The sequence below is a fragment of the Periplaneta americana genome, chromosome 6 (assembly GCF_040183065.1).
Source record: "Periplaneta americana isolate PAMFEO1 chromosome 6, P.americana_PAMFEO1_priV1, whole genome shotgun sequence".
NCBI classification, from domain to species: domain Eukaryota; kingdom Metazoa; phylum Arthropoda; class Insecta; order Blattodea; family Blattidae; genus Periplaneta; species Periplaneta americana.
The window spans coordinates 135,322,187-135,338,799 of NC_091122.1; positions in this window are offsets into that span (position 1 = coordinate 135,322,187).

Here is a 16,613-nt window from a genome sequence, read left to right on the forward strand (position 1 = left end):
AATTATCACTCTACTTCTCTATGTTACAGACGTCTATGACATTTCTAAATTAGCAGAAGGGTTGACTGTGGTATTGGTATCAGCATTGTTATATTGTTTAATGGTTGTCAGTAGTAATGGGTTTGTTGATTGGAATTTTGATTCGGTAGTCATATTTTAAGGAATAAAGCCTCTGCTTCTATAACTGGTTATTTATTACAAACACAAGGTAATATTTAATCATTCATCTTACAGCGGTAATGGAATTTAATCACCGAAATTTCTCGTACAAAACTGTATATTTTCATTCTAAAGAAACTCACCTTATTGTCAGAACCTGTAAGACGGTATTCCAGAAGATTTACTTCTACTTTTATATAAACTACACCATCTATCCCTTTAGAGGACTCAGTGTCATATTTGCTTCCATCAGTGTTACCCAGTGACGTGCGGTGGCCCAATAGATTACCCAAGCAGCCGTGTAGTCAAGTTTTCTTTTCCTTCTTACTATTTATATTTGATTCAAATACTTATAATATTACTAATTATAAAATACGTTAGTATTTGGTACCCATTTTTTTTACAAAGTCTATAAGATTGGGCCTACTGCAACTACTGCCTAAAATTAAAAATACTATTATAAAAGACTACTCTAAGTATTGGTAAGTCGTGACGAGCTATTCCATCTTGTTGGGGAAACGTGTGGTAATAATCGTCGACCCAGAAATTCATCAAGAAATTTTGTGCGCTTAGATGATTTGGAGAAAAACGCTGCAAGCCCAGAAAGTTTAGCAAAAAATATACGGCATTCAGGAATATTTGAAGCACTTTGGGACAGTGCTAAATTTAAACAGTGTGCATAACAGTGAACAAAGAGAGCTTGTGAAAAAGACGCCTTAATATTAGTTTGACACCATGTAATAAAGAGGCCATCACTGCACTTCCCTTTGTGCGACAAGTTTCTTACTGCAGTTTGAAAAGTCTTGAATATCTCTTAAAAATAAAATCAGAATGTGCTGCCGCTGTTTTGTCCTCACATCATGGAGGCACACAAACCACTCTACCACCCTTCCTTCAATCGTATATCGATAAACGAGAGAAAATTGTGATTTATTCGATATGTCAGTTGTCTCATCACCTAATATGGCAAAAAAAAAGATCAGATTTCTGTAATTGCTGTTTAATTTCCTTATTAAGTGCACAGATTCAATTAAATCACTTTGCATACGATTTGATAGGTACAGGCCAGTTACTTTATGGTGACAGCTCTGGCCTGGCGACGCAGTGGTTTGGGCGAGTTCACTGTTTGTTCGAAGGGATGTTCCCTTTAGTCTTCCCCTGGCTGCGCTAGCAGTCACATCTCGGGAACGTTAGTGTGGGCGTACAGCGTTGCTTACGAGATTATACAAGCTGGAGCATAGAGCTTGAAAAACGAGTCTGAAGTGGTTCCCTCGTAATGCCAATTCCGCCGCTCGGAGCGCTGTTCTGCCCTATATATTCATAGCAGAACACTTAAAAGACATTGACATTTGGGACATTTAAAGGACTCATCATTGCTTATTAAATGCTTCGTACAATATTTTATGGACAATAGACGTAATTTGCAAACTTCTACTCCTCAATTATATTACAATAAAAGGCTGTCATTCTTGATATTAAAACATATTACATATAAACTGAGGGACTGTCTGCTCTGTACTTCAGTTCATACACCAAACATTTCCGGAAATAAATTAACTTGACATCTTACATACACGCACTACAGCCTACCCTTTTCACCTAATATTATTAATATTGTTATTAAATAAGATATTGCAACTAATTAAGGTACTGCATTATCTTTAATTTCCTTGAATTCATAATTACGCATTTGCAAGAAGGCCTAACTTTTCCCTCTCTTTTTAAAAAAAATACGGACGTCACAATAACTGAGAAGTATAATTATTGCGCGATTTTTTCTTGCAGTGGTGAAAACATTTCTATAGGCCTACTGATTAATCTATTGAGCATAGTAATAGTAAACGCTGTAGTATTTTAGTGCGTGTACGCCTACTCAGCTCTTGTAAAACGAAATTTTCACTTTCAACGGAACACTCACTTATATTCAGTTCTTGTATCTTGCAGTAAATTATCCATTTGTGATCATCTTTCCAATATAACCTCCCATTGAAACGACCACTTAAAATCATGAACTAGAATTTATTATTTTAAAAACATTTCCACGTACATACTGTTATAATTGTTATGAACCACAATACAAAAGACAACACTGTGAAATTGGATTAATTTACCAACATCAACATCAATACCGGTAGTATAAAATGACATATAGGCCTAGGCTATATTATTTCATTACTTTATGGTATTAATTAGAATAATTAATTTTGAAGAATTTACAAATATGCTGAAATAATTTATGACACCTCTTATAGAAATGTAAAAATATGTATGTACATTTTGAAACAATGGGTATAGCACCACTTGAAAATGTTGAGCATTTTAACAGTAACTTGTAAATTGTTCCATCACGTTGTCTATAGTGTTCATTTATTGTAGCACTTTTAGAACGAACGTGGTTCACATACATAAGAAGAAATGACGATGGAATGAGTCGAAGACATACAGTTTTCTTTAATTTTTAGCAAATGATGAAGTTGAATATATACTGTTACTTCATATCCTAACATAAGTAGAGTTGCCACCATAGATGTAACACCTGAAATGAATATTATAAAATAAATTAATGTATTGGTAATGATACAAGAATAAAAAGAAATTAGGCTAGATATAACCTCACAAAATTAAAAACACATGCTAAAACAAAACAAAAACAAAAAAACTTTACGTATCCGTATATAATAAAACTAGATATTCCAGATATAATTTGTTTCACACGATAACCACCTCAGCCTATTTCGGCAGCAGCCATTATTAGTTACAGTTTGAGGTGCATACCTAATCTCATACTAACCTTGTTAAGTTCTCTAACCTAATTCACTGATAATTACGTAACAATACACAGGTCTAAAATACAGACATATACACATTAATTACCTAATAAGTACAGCATGAAGATAATTCATTACTTTTGTCGGTATTTTCTAAAAGAGAAAGGGAAAACAGTAACAACATTATTTTCAATGTTTACATCACGTCGTTCACATTTTCATTAGGCCTATATCAGTAATGCTTGGTAAGTGAAACAATGCATGAAATTATTTTACATTTCGGGTCACATCATTCGAGAGTCGGAAAATGCAATTCGCCACTTTTAACATAGCATTGCTTGTTATATGAGAGAACTTTGACATTTACCTTAACCTATAAAGATACGACCTGTTGGTACCGAGTTCTTCACATAGCAAAACACAGACAATTTTCGAATATAACTTAGCTGAACAAACTTCAAATAACACTGTAATATGCTTGGCATATTTATAATATTCGTACTCAATCAGTAATGCACAATTAATCGAACTATTTTCACGATGCACAATGCTTTGTAATGGTACTATTCATCATTTCATAGGGCAGAGAGGCGAACCTAGCGGCAGAAATTGTCATGACTCACAGAGACCTACTCTCGATCGTGCTATGCGCCAGCTTGTGTAATCCCGTAAGCAACGGCGTACAGTCGCGCTAAGGATGTACCATACTATTATAAGGTCTTTGGGATGTACTACACCACCACTGTCGGCAATTTAGTGTGTTTATTACGTACATTTCATTTAGTTACTTAAATAGTTGTAGTGCTTCTGTTTTGTATTGTTTACTATGTAGTATTTATTGTCTAGATTCACTGCTATGTTCTGTTTGTGAAAATGCTGCCTGTTAGAAGCAAACTGAAAGGTCGGGTATTGCATTCACAGTCGCGAGAAGTCGTGAGCAACGTGTAGCGCTTTATGAAGATAGCGTCGGAAGAAAAAACGTAATAAATGTTGGAAAACTTGTAGCAGAGTTTACCGCTGTCTGAGAGCTGTGTTACCCAAATAATAAGGGAGAGTAAAGACATTGATAATCGGCTCCGAAATCAACTGTGGACAACTTTAATGAAGCTGTCATAAGACGAACCAAAGCACGAGTTCTATATTTCACAGAAATAGCGGCCCACACTTAAAAAAAATATATTATTGAAATTGAAAGACTATCGACTTTCAGGGAGGTATCTCGACTTTAAGGAAAGTTATTTTCAAATTAGGATTTCATTGGAAAAAAAAAAAAAAAAACACAAAATAATTGCCAAATTGTGATGGGGAATCACAGCATTAGGGCCAAAAGTTTGCAGTATTTGAGGAAAATAAAGAAGTACAGAGAAGAAGGCCGCCCCATCATTCATATGGATCATGATGATGATGATGATGATGATGATGATGATGATGGTAAGGTAACAGTGATGTCTGATGAACATTACCGGTATTTCCGCATGAGTATATTTCATTGTTAATTAGTGATTAACTGTTAAATATAATGATTCGATTGCTGCCCATTTTATTTCCACATTAGTGTTTATTAGTGACTATTGTTCCGAACTGCTGCTCATTGTATTTCCACATTAGTTTACTTCTTTAGTGTTTATTATTGTTCCGAACTCCTGCTCATGGTATTTCCATTAGTTTACTACTTTAGTGTTTATTAGTGACTATTGTTCCGAACTGCTGTTCATTGCGTTTCCACATTAGTTTACTTCTTTAGTGTTTATTATTGTTTCGAACTCCTGCTCATTGTATTTCCATTAGTTTACTACATTAGTGTTTATTAGTGACTATTGTTCCGAACTGCTGCTCATTGTATTTCCACATTAGTTTACTTCTTTAGTGTTTATTACTGTTCCGAACTCCTGCTCATTGTATTTCCATTAGTTTACTACTTTAGTGTTTATTAGTGACTATTGTTACGAACTGCTGCTCATTGTATTTCTACATTAGTTTACTTCTTTAGTGTTTATTATTGTTTCGAACTCCTGCTCATTGTATTTCCATTAGTTTACTACATTAGTGTTTATTAGTGACTATTGTTCCGAACTGCTGCTCATTGTATTTTCACATTAGTTTACTTCTTTAGTGTTTATTACTGTTCCGAACTCCTGCTCATTGTATTTCCATTAGTTTACTACTTTAGTGTTTATTAGTGACTATTGTTCCGAACTGCTGCTCATTGTATTTCCATTAGTTTACTACTTTAGTGTTTATTAGTGACTATTGTTACGAACTGCTGCTCATTGTATTTCCACATTAGTTTACTTCTTTAGTGTTTATTACTGTTCCGAACTCCTGCTCATTGTATTTCCATTAGTTTACTACTTTAGTGTTTATTAGTGACTATTGTTCCGAACTGCTGCTCATTGTATTTCCATTAGTTTACTACTTTAGTGTTTATTAGTGACTATTGTTACGAACTGCTGCTCATTGTATTTCTACATTAGTTTACTTCTTTAGTGTTTATTATTGTTTCGAACTCCTGCTCATTGTATTTCCATTAGTTTACTACATTAGTGTTTATTAGTGACTATTGTTCCGAACTGCTGCTCATTGTATTTCCACATTAGTTTACTTCTTTAGTGTTTATTATTGTTTCGAACTCCTGCTCATTGTATTTCCATTAGTTTACTACTTTAGTGTTTATTAGTGACTATTGTTACGAACTGCTGCTCATTGTATTTCTACATTAGTTTACTTCTTTAGTGTTTATTATTGTTTCGAACTCCTGCTCATTGTATTTCCATTAGTTTACTACTTTAGTGTTTATTAGTGACTATTGTTACGAACTGCTGCTCATTGTATTTCTACATTAGTTTACTTCTTTAGTGTTTATTATTGTTTCGAACTCCTGCTCATTGTATTTCCATTAGTTTACTACATTAGTGTTTATTAGTGACTATTGTTCCGAACTGCTGCTCATTGTATTTTCACATTAGTTTACTTCTTTAGTGTTTATTACTGTTCCGAACTCCTGCTCATTGTATTTCCATTAGTTTACTACTTTAGTGTTTATTAGTGACTATTGTTCCGAACTGCTGCTCATTGTATTTCCATTAGTTTACTACTTTAGTGTTTATTAGTGACTATTGTTACGAACTGCTGCTCATTGTATTTCCACATTAGTTTACTTCTTTAGTGTTTATTACTGTTCCGAACTCCTGCTCATTGTATTTCCATTAGTTTACTACTTTAGTGTTTATTAGTGACTATTGTTCCGAACTGCTGCTCATTGTATTTCCATTAGTTTACTACTTTAGTGTTTATTAGTGACTATTGTTACGAACTGCTGCTCATTGTATTTCTACATTAGTTTACTTCTTTAGTGTTTATTATTGTTTCGAACTCCTGCTCATTGTATTTCCATTAGTTTACTACATTAGTGTTTATTAGTGACTATTGTTCCGAACTGCTGCTCATTGTATTTCCACATTAGTTTACTTCTTTAGTGTTTATTACTGTTCCGAACTCCTGCTCATTGTATTTCCATTAGTTTACTACTTTAGTGTTTATTAACGACTCTTGTTCCGAACTGCTGCTCATTGTATTTCCATGTTAGTTTACTTGTTTAGTGTTTATTAGTGACTATTGTTCCGGAGTATGAAGTGAACACAGTGACAGGAGCTCAAAATTATGCAGACGCCGCAACGTGAGACTTCATTTCTAATATGACTGTATTTCTCTCCCTCCATTCCCTCCGTCTCGGGTCGGTCTCCCTCCCACAGTCGAACCTTCTCCTCTCTCGCGTCGACGAGCTGTCACCATAAAGTAACTGGGCTGTACACCTTTGAATACTGTAGATGTCTTCAAGTGGTTTTTTAGAAGAGGGTCGTACTGGGTGGTGTAGTCCAAAAGTTCTAAATGCTGTAATTACCGCGGTTGTTGGACATTTTCGACTTACCGTTTTCTCTAAATGAAAGTTCCAGTTTTGCAAGTAAACAAACGGCGTTTATAAGCCTTTTCAGAATGTCTCTATTGCGTATTACCTTTTTATCATGTAGAATAATACTTTGTTGTGTTTGGTCCTTTTGCTCAGTTTCAATATGCACAGTTCCAAAAGTTGCGAGTATGTTAAAAGCACGAATATGTGCAATAGCAACATCATTTATTTATGATCCCGTATTGCTTTAGTTAAATTATTGTATTTAGCTTTTGTTGCTGAATTAAATTATCACCAGACATAATCAGAACTTTTTATTGCACTTATATACACGTACACAACGTAACTACAAAGTACCAGTACAAACAAACGCGAGAGAAACAGTATGTTTTACACTCATTCGACTTCGCGCACACAGCCAGCTCGTGGTGGGACCCACCACGAGCCAGCTCAGGCAGGCTACCGATTGCTAGGGGTATATGCATCTACTACAGTATCGTGAGGCGTCCCTCATTGGTTAGAAGTTATGATGACGTGGGTTGTCATGGCAACTTCCATGCTAACCTACATTCAGCACTGCTGGTACGCAGTATGTGCATTGTATGTACCTCATCACGCGACTTACAATGACAAAACGCATCTATAAACGTTTCAGGACTTTATGATTAAATAAACAGAAAGTTTAATCATGGATTTACGTAGATATCGTGATTCTTATAATCAATCAGTGCTGCCCAAGCCGTGCTTGGGTTGCTTGGGTGGACTGCACGTTACTGGTGTTACCTAACAAATAAATAAGGCCAAATCTTTTAATAGGAGAATCACATGAGCAGAAAAGTTGTTAATGAGAAGATTAGAATAAAAGGTATTTTTAGTTGCTATTTAACGATGCTGTATCAACTATTTTGTTATTTACCTTCAATGGGATTGGTGATGGTATTTGGTGAGATGAGACTGATTTGCCATAGGTTACCTAACATTGAACTTACGATTGGGAAAAACCCAACCAGGTAATCAGCAAAAGTGGGAATCAAACCCATGCCTGAATATAACTCTGGATGAGCAGAACAAAACGTATCAATTCTAACATATGGTAAAACAGCGGGAAGCCAAATAGACCTATTTATTTTTTTGGGCAGTAACTTAGTTAAAAGTTTTCAAACAATTGCATGAATACACTTTTTTTTTTACATGTCATGTTCTCTACCATGTTAACTAAGTGTACTTAGGATCTAGATAATTCGAAACTTAATGAGTGGGCCTACTTATTTTTTCAAATAAAAATGTCATAATATTATGGAAATGACAAATCATTAACATTATTGAAATGGGGTAAATATTTGAATGTAAATATAAAATATTCAGAGAATCTTGGCACACAATTTTTATACCAAGCTATGACGAAATGTAGATTTTGACAATTAGGCCTAATATGCTTACAATTATTCAGTTGCAGCTCTTCAAATTCGAAAGCAATGGGTAATTCTACAAAAAGAACTAGACCAAAGGAGGCAACATTTTTCCTTTAACAATTCTGTACTAAAGAACATGGTTTTTACTTTCAGGCACCTAATACTTTTCAAGGAATAATCTAGAACTATTCAATTGTTTTACTTTTCTATGTAGTAATGATTGGATTTATTGCTGCCATTATGGCACGTGCAGATGAAACATGTAATTTAAGTACTTACTTGACTTTGCTCGAGATGTCTAGGTGCAAATTTCTGGGTTTTGGGGGCCTGGACCACACCAGCGAGGAAGCATTTTTAGTGTCAGTGGAAGTGCGAATTTCTGGATAGTGGATGTGGGGGGACAGGGGCATATTTCAGGCCTTGCGGTGCCAAGGTACTATTTTTTTCGAGATTGGGCGGCACCAGGGCACTTTTATGATTTTAATATTATCAAATTTTGCATTTAGACAAAGTAATCTTTTATTCATATTTAAACAATTTCATAGTAAGGTCCATTCTGCAGACCTGAAAACCTCTATATCTAGATTCGAACCAAAGTATTTTCGTCTGACATTCCTCAAGTATTCCTGCGGAAATGGTGATGATGAAGACGACGAAAACTACTACTGGCACTACCGAGATTCCAGAGCAGGACACTTTGTTTGTTTAGAAATTACCACTGGTTGGTAGCCTGTACCGCACCAACAAGAAAGTAGTGCCAATGGTGATAGAGATTATTATCGAAGATCATATTCCGACACAATTAACAATCGTGTTTCACTTGTTCCGAAGCACGCTGGAACAGGAAACTGGAAGTTATCGGTTTGGAATCAGTTCTAGTCTTGTTGGAACACACATTGAGCTACTGTGCATGAGCAGGTAGTTCAGAATAGATTCCAAACCGTGCTGGAACAAACCTATTGGTAGCAAAAAAAAAAATGCTTTCTCATGGGGAGGGGGGATTAGTTTAATTCGCAAAATGAAAAAAAAAAAATCAAAATGTGAATATATCCAAGATGGCGACATGAATGCTTGATTAGCATCCAGCTTCCATTTAAAGTTTTCCAGTTTCTTGTACAGTATTATCCATAATTTACTTATTGTAACTTTCTTGTAAGTAAACAGAATTTTTGCAAAAGTATTCAATATTTTTAAACAAAAACAGCAAAATCCTATTTAGCGTGAACTCCTGTTTAAGGTTAATTATGCTGTGTCCTCAGAAAAAAGTTAAATAGAGATTCTACTGTACATCACATAAATATAGAAAATAGGCTACCACTTAAGACTGTTGTATTTCACAACCTCAGTATCATAACATAACCTAGTATAATATTACAATATAGCAGGTTGGTCTGGTTGGCCTTCTATGCCCGAGGTTGTGGGTTCGATCCCAGGCTAGGTCGACATTTAAGTATGCTAAAATGCAACAGGCTCATGTCAATAGATTTATTGGCATGTAAAAGAACTTCGGCGGGACAAAATTCCGGCACACCGGCGACGCTGATATAATCTCGGCAGTTGCGAGTGTCGTTAAATAAAACATAACATTTAATATTTACAATAAAACATCCGAAAACCACGTTATTAAATGACTATTAAATGAAAATATATCAAAATAATTTGTTACTGTCCCTGTATGGTGCCATGTCCAAATATATACAGTATATCACCGTTTTTGTTGCTAAATAATTTATCAATGTCTTTGCAAATAATGTTGTAATCAACAATGTGTTGATAAAACATTGATTTGATATTACATAATAAAATTATATTGCATATTTTTACGTTTACTACTTCTCACGATATATTTTGCTATATGATACTACATAAAACTCCACTCTTTACAAGAAAGTTTGAGCCATCGGTACTATTTGATAACAGTGAATCACGATACTTACAAGAATGTGGTCCTGAGAACTTCAATAATCATCCCATAAAAAGGGAGGTCAGCACAATACGCTTCAGGCAGCACTACAAGCCATCAGACTCTCCTTAAAAAAGAGAACTACTCGAAAGTAGATTGCACTAAGAAACAATAAAGAAAGAAGCCAGAAAAAGAAAATAATGAACAAAAGGAATAATGTCAGGTAACACTATTGGTGCTGTGATGAGAATTTTTTCATTCTCATGAACATGGCACCGCCTGCTTCAACGCATTTGATGGTTGCTTATACTACTTGCTCATAAGACCATTCTAACAATGCTTTTATTGAAATGGTAGGTGACAACACCAAATATACAGTAAAATCCCTCGTATTCGGCACCCAAATAACCAGCAATACCAAAACAACGGCACTTTTGGCTAGGCCAAAAGAAAAAAAAATCATTCATGCGAAAGTGAAGAGTTGAAGATGTGAGTGGTTTTCGTGGATTGCACATGCCGCATATTGTTTACTCTTTACATTGTTCACGAGTGAAAACAGAAAACCCCGTTATATCCCTAGAGACTGGTAAGCTGTCACTTGGGCCTTGCAAACAATTCATAGAGGCGATATCTTTAAATTTACCACTCACCTATTCGAAGGGGTGTTGTACGAGTCTAAACAGGAAAGTGTGAAATTCTCTGTTCCTACAGCAGGTAAAAGTCTCATTCGAGTGATAGACAGTATATATAAAGAAGACATTGGAGATATATTAAAGAGGTTCAAATCATCGAGCACTACTTCATCTTCACAGTTGCGATGTTAGCTACACTGCTCTTCACGTCACATGACCGCTATTTAAAATTGCCATAAGGTTACGAAAACGTTTAGTATTTTTTATGCTATTATGCATTACAATAAATTATAAACTGAAGAATGTACAGCTGTCAAAAGAAAAAGTGGCCGCTCTCCTGAAACAAAGTTCCCTTCGGGTATCTTCTCTACAATTCGGAGACAGGCGATGTTACATGTTGTTGGACCACGTTGCCTGATATCTACAGTTATAATTGAAGTATACTGTGTGTTATTCGATAGCATAATGGTAGCGTTCAGGCCTCTTATTCATGAGGTCCTGCGTTCGACTACAACCTCGTGCTTTTTATGTCCTTTTTTGTTCTGTTTTTGAGAGAGACAAACTAAACATAATGGCTCCTTTCTCTTTTATGATTATTTTAGTAATTAACATCAGATTCATTAATATATTATGCCATGACTTTATCATTATCATTATGATATTGTGGCTGCAAATGGAAAGAAAAAAGATTTTATTCTCAATAAAATATCTTTCGTGGCATAAACATAACAAATTTACTGGCGTCGGCCTTAAAACATTCAAACAATTAAGCATTCAAAAAACAAAACAAAAAGCCACAATTCAATATTTAGTCTATCTTCCTCTTATCTCGATCATCTTGCAGTCGAGTGGGCATGGAATTGACTAGTCTTTGCAAATAGCGACTGTTCTTAGACACGATATTCCAGGCATTCTGAACATACACACATAAATGTTCTGTTCATGGGCAGGTCTTTCATTGCAAACACAGCAATCTCCAATCTTTCCTATTTTCTGCCTTCCTCTTAGTCTCCGCATATGATCCACATATCCTAATGTCGTCTATTATTCTTTTCAACCAGAGACCCAACCAATTCCTTTTTCTCTTTCTAATCAGTTTCAGCATCATTCTTTCTTCACTCAATTTTTCAAACACAATTTTATTTCTTATTCTATCTGTCCACTTCACACGCACCGTTCTTCTCCACATCCACATTTCAAATGCTTCAATTCGTTTCTCTTCATTTCGTCGTAATGTCCATGTTCTTTCCCCATACAATGCCACACTCCACACAAAGCACTTCACTAGTCTCTTCCTTAGTTCTTTTTCCAGAGGTCCGCAGAAGATCCTTCTTCTTCTATTAAAAGCTTCCTTTGTTCATGTTTGCAGTTTTTCTTGGGAAGGATAGGCCTAAATGCGGTAACATCCCGTTGCTTTCCGCACACCACTATCTCTTTCGCATCTTATTAAATTCCAGGGGGCCCAAGCGTGGAGATGAGAGTGGATTTGACTAATTGGGCCCTCCGGACTTCACCGAAAGTCACGGCAAGGGTTAAATATTAATTCTATCAGGATGTTTGACCCGGTCAGAGACCGGGAAATCTCAATTAGTCTTTGCCCCCCGCATCCTGGACTAGCTTCTACGAATCATCAGAAAATCTGAGTGTGATTGGGCCAATTTTTCCGAAAATGTTTCCACACTTTTGCTCTCGTAGCTCAGCGGACGAACGTCGGAATTTAGATGTTAATGTCTCAGGTTCAATTCCTCGTTACTCCTTTTCATTTTATTGTGGTTCAAGATAGTATAATGTAATAATACAAAAAAAGAAAAACTAATACCAGTATTATGCAACTGGATTTTTCCAAACCTAATATTAAATTTATGTTATTTATATCGCTAAAGAACGATTGCAATATAAATAACTTGAATATTATTTATACGGTATCACTAAAGAACGATAACAGAATATAAATGATAAATATCGGTTTGTTTAATTAATATATTGCGAAAGAACAATAACAATATAAATAACTTGAATATTGTTTTATAATGCTAATGAAGGAAAACAGAATGTAAATGATAACTTGAATATTATTTAAATAGCTAAAGAACGATAACAATATAAAAAACGTGAATATTATTCATATCGGAATTTCACAGATTTATTACAGATGTATTTAAGAAATTGTAGAAGAATAGAAATTAGTAACAGTGTCCTATTTATTCTTCTTGGAGCCAAATTTGTAACTCTTAAAAGTGTGGTTACTATGTTGAAGTGTATGTGTTGTAACGGATGCTTGATTTGTTATGTATGTGAGTCAGTTATGGGATGCTTGATGTCGTCGCAATGTCGTAATTATAGTTTGATTGTGTTTGTGTGACTATTGTGTATTAATTTAAGATGTATGGTACGGAAAGCTGCATGTTTGTGTTATAGAAGTGTTGTGTATGTGTGTTGTTAATGTTTTTGTATGTTTCAAATTGATACCTGATATTTGTTTTGCAATTGCAATGCCTAATGTACGGATTATTTATGTTTTGTTTACATCGCGTAAGCTAATTTAATTTTCTTTTCCATTTCTCTTTATGCTTATCTTTTTTTTGTATAAAACTATAGCCCTAACATACATATGTAAAATAGGGCTAACCCCCATTGGATATACAGTAATAATAAGTATTATTCATATCGTTATAATACGATAACAGAATACAAATGATGACCTGAATTTTATTCATATCTCTAAAGAACGATAAAATATAAATTACGTGATATCCATAAAGAACGATAACTGGATATAAATGATAATTTGAATATCATTTACATCGCTAAAGAACGATTAAAAAATAAAATGAAAACTTGAAGAAGGCCCGAACCCACGACCTTTGAATCATTAAACAAGCACTCTACCGCTGGTCTACGAGGCGCAGATATGGAACACTTTCATAGTTCCGGAACTGCTTGTACAAGCACATGCATCGTGTAACATTGCCGCGACCCGAAGTGGACTTTGAAAATATTCGCTGTTCACGAGTGCGGCCACTTTTTTTTTTTTTTTGACAGCTGTACATTACTATATTCAGTACTAAAAATAAACATTGTACGTATTTCAAAACTTTATTTTTAAATATCTACATATATGAAAATCACTCAATTTAAACATGGAAGAAAAATGTTTGTGCAGTACAGTATGTCTTTACACAACCTATAAACGTATTTTCCAATTACAAAATCAGTTATCTGGCACTGGCTTTGTTCCACAGTTGCCAGATATGAGGAATTCTACTGTACTATGGTCTTCATCAGTCTTTTAAGAACAAAAATAATAACTTAACCTTATAAGTACCATAAAATGTCCTAGTAGTAGTTAATTTGCCATTTTAACTTGGAAAGTGTTTTTAATTCTGTCACAGAGCAGCTTTTGTAACTGAGCAACTCTGGAAAGAAAAAAACTGTCGCTAGATGGCAGTTCCTTATGGTTAGTGAAGTTGCTTGTAGATATACGCATAATATGTTACATGTTTGACCAATGAATGAGTAGGTAGTATAAGCAGCCATTGGATGCGATTGAGCAGGCGGTGGACCATAGAGAGAGGCAACCAATATTTCGGAGCTGCATAATGGCTGTGAACGGGATCCAACACGTAGGTTTGCCCTTTGCTTGATGAGAAGGCCGATAAGTAGCTCGAAAATGCTGGATGACTCTAGCAGTTCGAAAATGTTGGATGTCTCTACATCTACAACATCTTCCTTGAGGATGAGGCCAATAAGAACTATTTCGAATTCCTGATAAGAAAAATTCTGAGGTAAACAAAGGGGTGGAGTTTTACCACCTCTCATACCAACTAACTAAATCATGTGTGTTCTCCAATTGGCTAGTGATGACATACATGTTTGAAATTAGTTTGCAATTCCTTACAGAGATGTTGACCGTTAGTAATAATGTAGACAGCAGAGAAATATGTTAAAATCATTACCACGGCGGCATAATACATTTCACATCAAGGTTTGTTTACCTCCGGATTTTTATCTGGAATTCAGAATAGGATATGATGACTGTCTTTATACGAGGCGTGTTTTTAATGTAAGTTCCATTTTCAATTATAGCTGTCGCACCGCTGCAATTGTTATTTTGCGCATGCGTGTTTTCTTCTTCAGTCCTCAGGCAAGCTGTGCATGCAGTTTCAGAGCTTCAGTCCGTGTGTGTGGTTAGTTGAAATGTTTAAAATGATCGAGCACCCCGCCGACTGTGAGATGCTGTCTGTTATCAGTTTCTTGAATGCGAGAAACATCAAACCAGCTGACATTCATCGTCAACTTTGTGAGGTGTATGGTGATGATGCCATTAGTGATGGAATGGTCAGGAGATGGGTTAGGAAGTTCAACGAGAGCCGCGTCTCTGTGCATGACGAGCTTCGTACCGGTCGGCCATCACTGATCAATGACGATTTGGTGCTTGCTGTCGATGAAAAAATTCATGAGGACAGGAGGTTCACAATTTCTTCGCTTTCCTTGAATTTTCCACAAATGAAGTGGAAACAGCAGTGCAGGAGTGGTTCGCATCGCAGGCAGACGAATTCTACAATGAGGGGGTAGAAAGACTTGTGCCACGACTCAATAAATGCCTCAATAATGATGGAGATTATGTTGAGAAATAATTGAAGTGTGGGGAATACAATGCAACAAAAATGGTTTGTAAATATCTTCCCGTTTACTTACTACACCCTTTTGGAACTTACTTTAAGAACACACCTCGTATCTACAACATGAAGCACCTTCTTTGATGATGGGGTCAGTAGGTAACTCGAAATGCTGCATGTCTCTACATCTACAACATGGTACACCTTCCTTGATGATGGAGTTGAAAAGTAACTCTGAAATGCTGGATGTCTACAACATGGTGCACCTTCCTTAATGTTGAGGCCAATAAGAACTATTTCGAATTCCTAACAAGAAAAATTCTGAGGCAAACAAGAGAGTGAAATTTTACCACTTCTCATACCAACTAAATAAATCATGTGTGTTCTCCGATTGGCTAGTGATGATGTATGTGTTTGAAATTAGTTCGCAATTCTTTGTGATAATGTAGACAGAAGTGAAATATGTTGAAATCATTATCACGGCGGCATAATACATTTCACATCAAGGTTTGTTTACCTCAGGATTTATCTTATCTGGAATTCAGAATAGGATATGGTGACTGTCTTTACATCTACAACATGGTACACCTTCCTTGATGATGGGATTGAAAAGTAACTCTGAAATGCTGGATGTATCTACGTCTACAACATGGTGTACCTTCCTTAGTGATGGAGCCAATAAGAACTATTTCGAATTCCTGACAAGAAAAACCCTGAGGTAAACAAGAGGGTGAAATTTTACCACCTCTCATACCAACTAACTAAATCACGTGTGTTCTCTGATTGGCTAGTGATGACGTACATGTTTGAAATTAGTTTGCAATTCTTAGTGATAATGTAGACAGAAGAGAAATATGTTAAAATCATTACATATCAAAGCGGCATAATACATTTCACATCAAGGTTTGTTTACCTTCGGATTTTTCTTATCTGGAATTCAGAATAGGATATGGTGACTGTCTTTACATTCTACAACATTATGCACCTTCTTTGATGATGTGGTCAGTAGGTAACTCGGAAGTGTTGCATGTCTCTACATCTACAACATGGTACACCTTCCTTGATGATGGGGTTGAAAAGTAACTCTGAAATGCTGGATGTCTACATCTACAACATAGTGCAAACACCCAAAAATCTTGCACAATGCTGAAAACAGTCTCAAAATCAAACTGCTACTGCTGTCAGAATCAGCAGTATAAGTACAAATCAATAA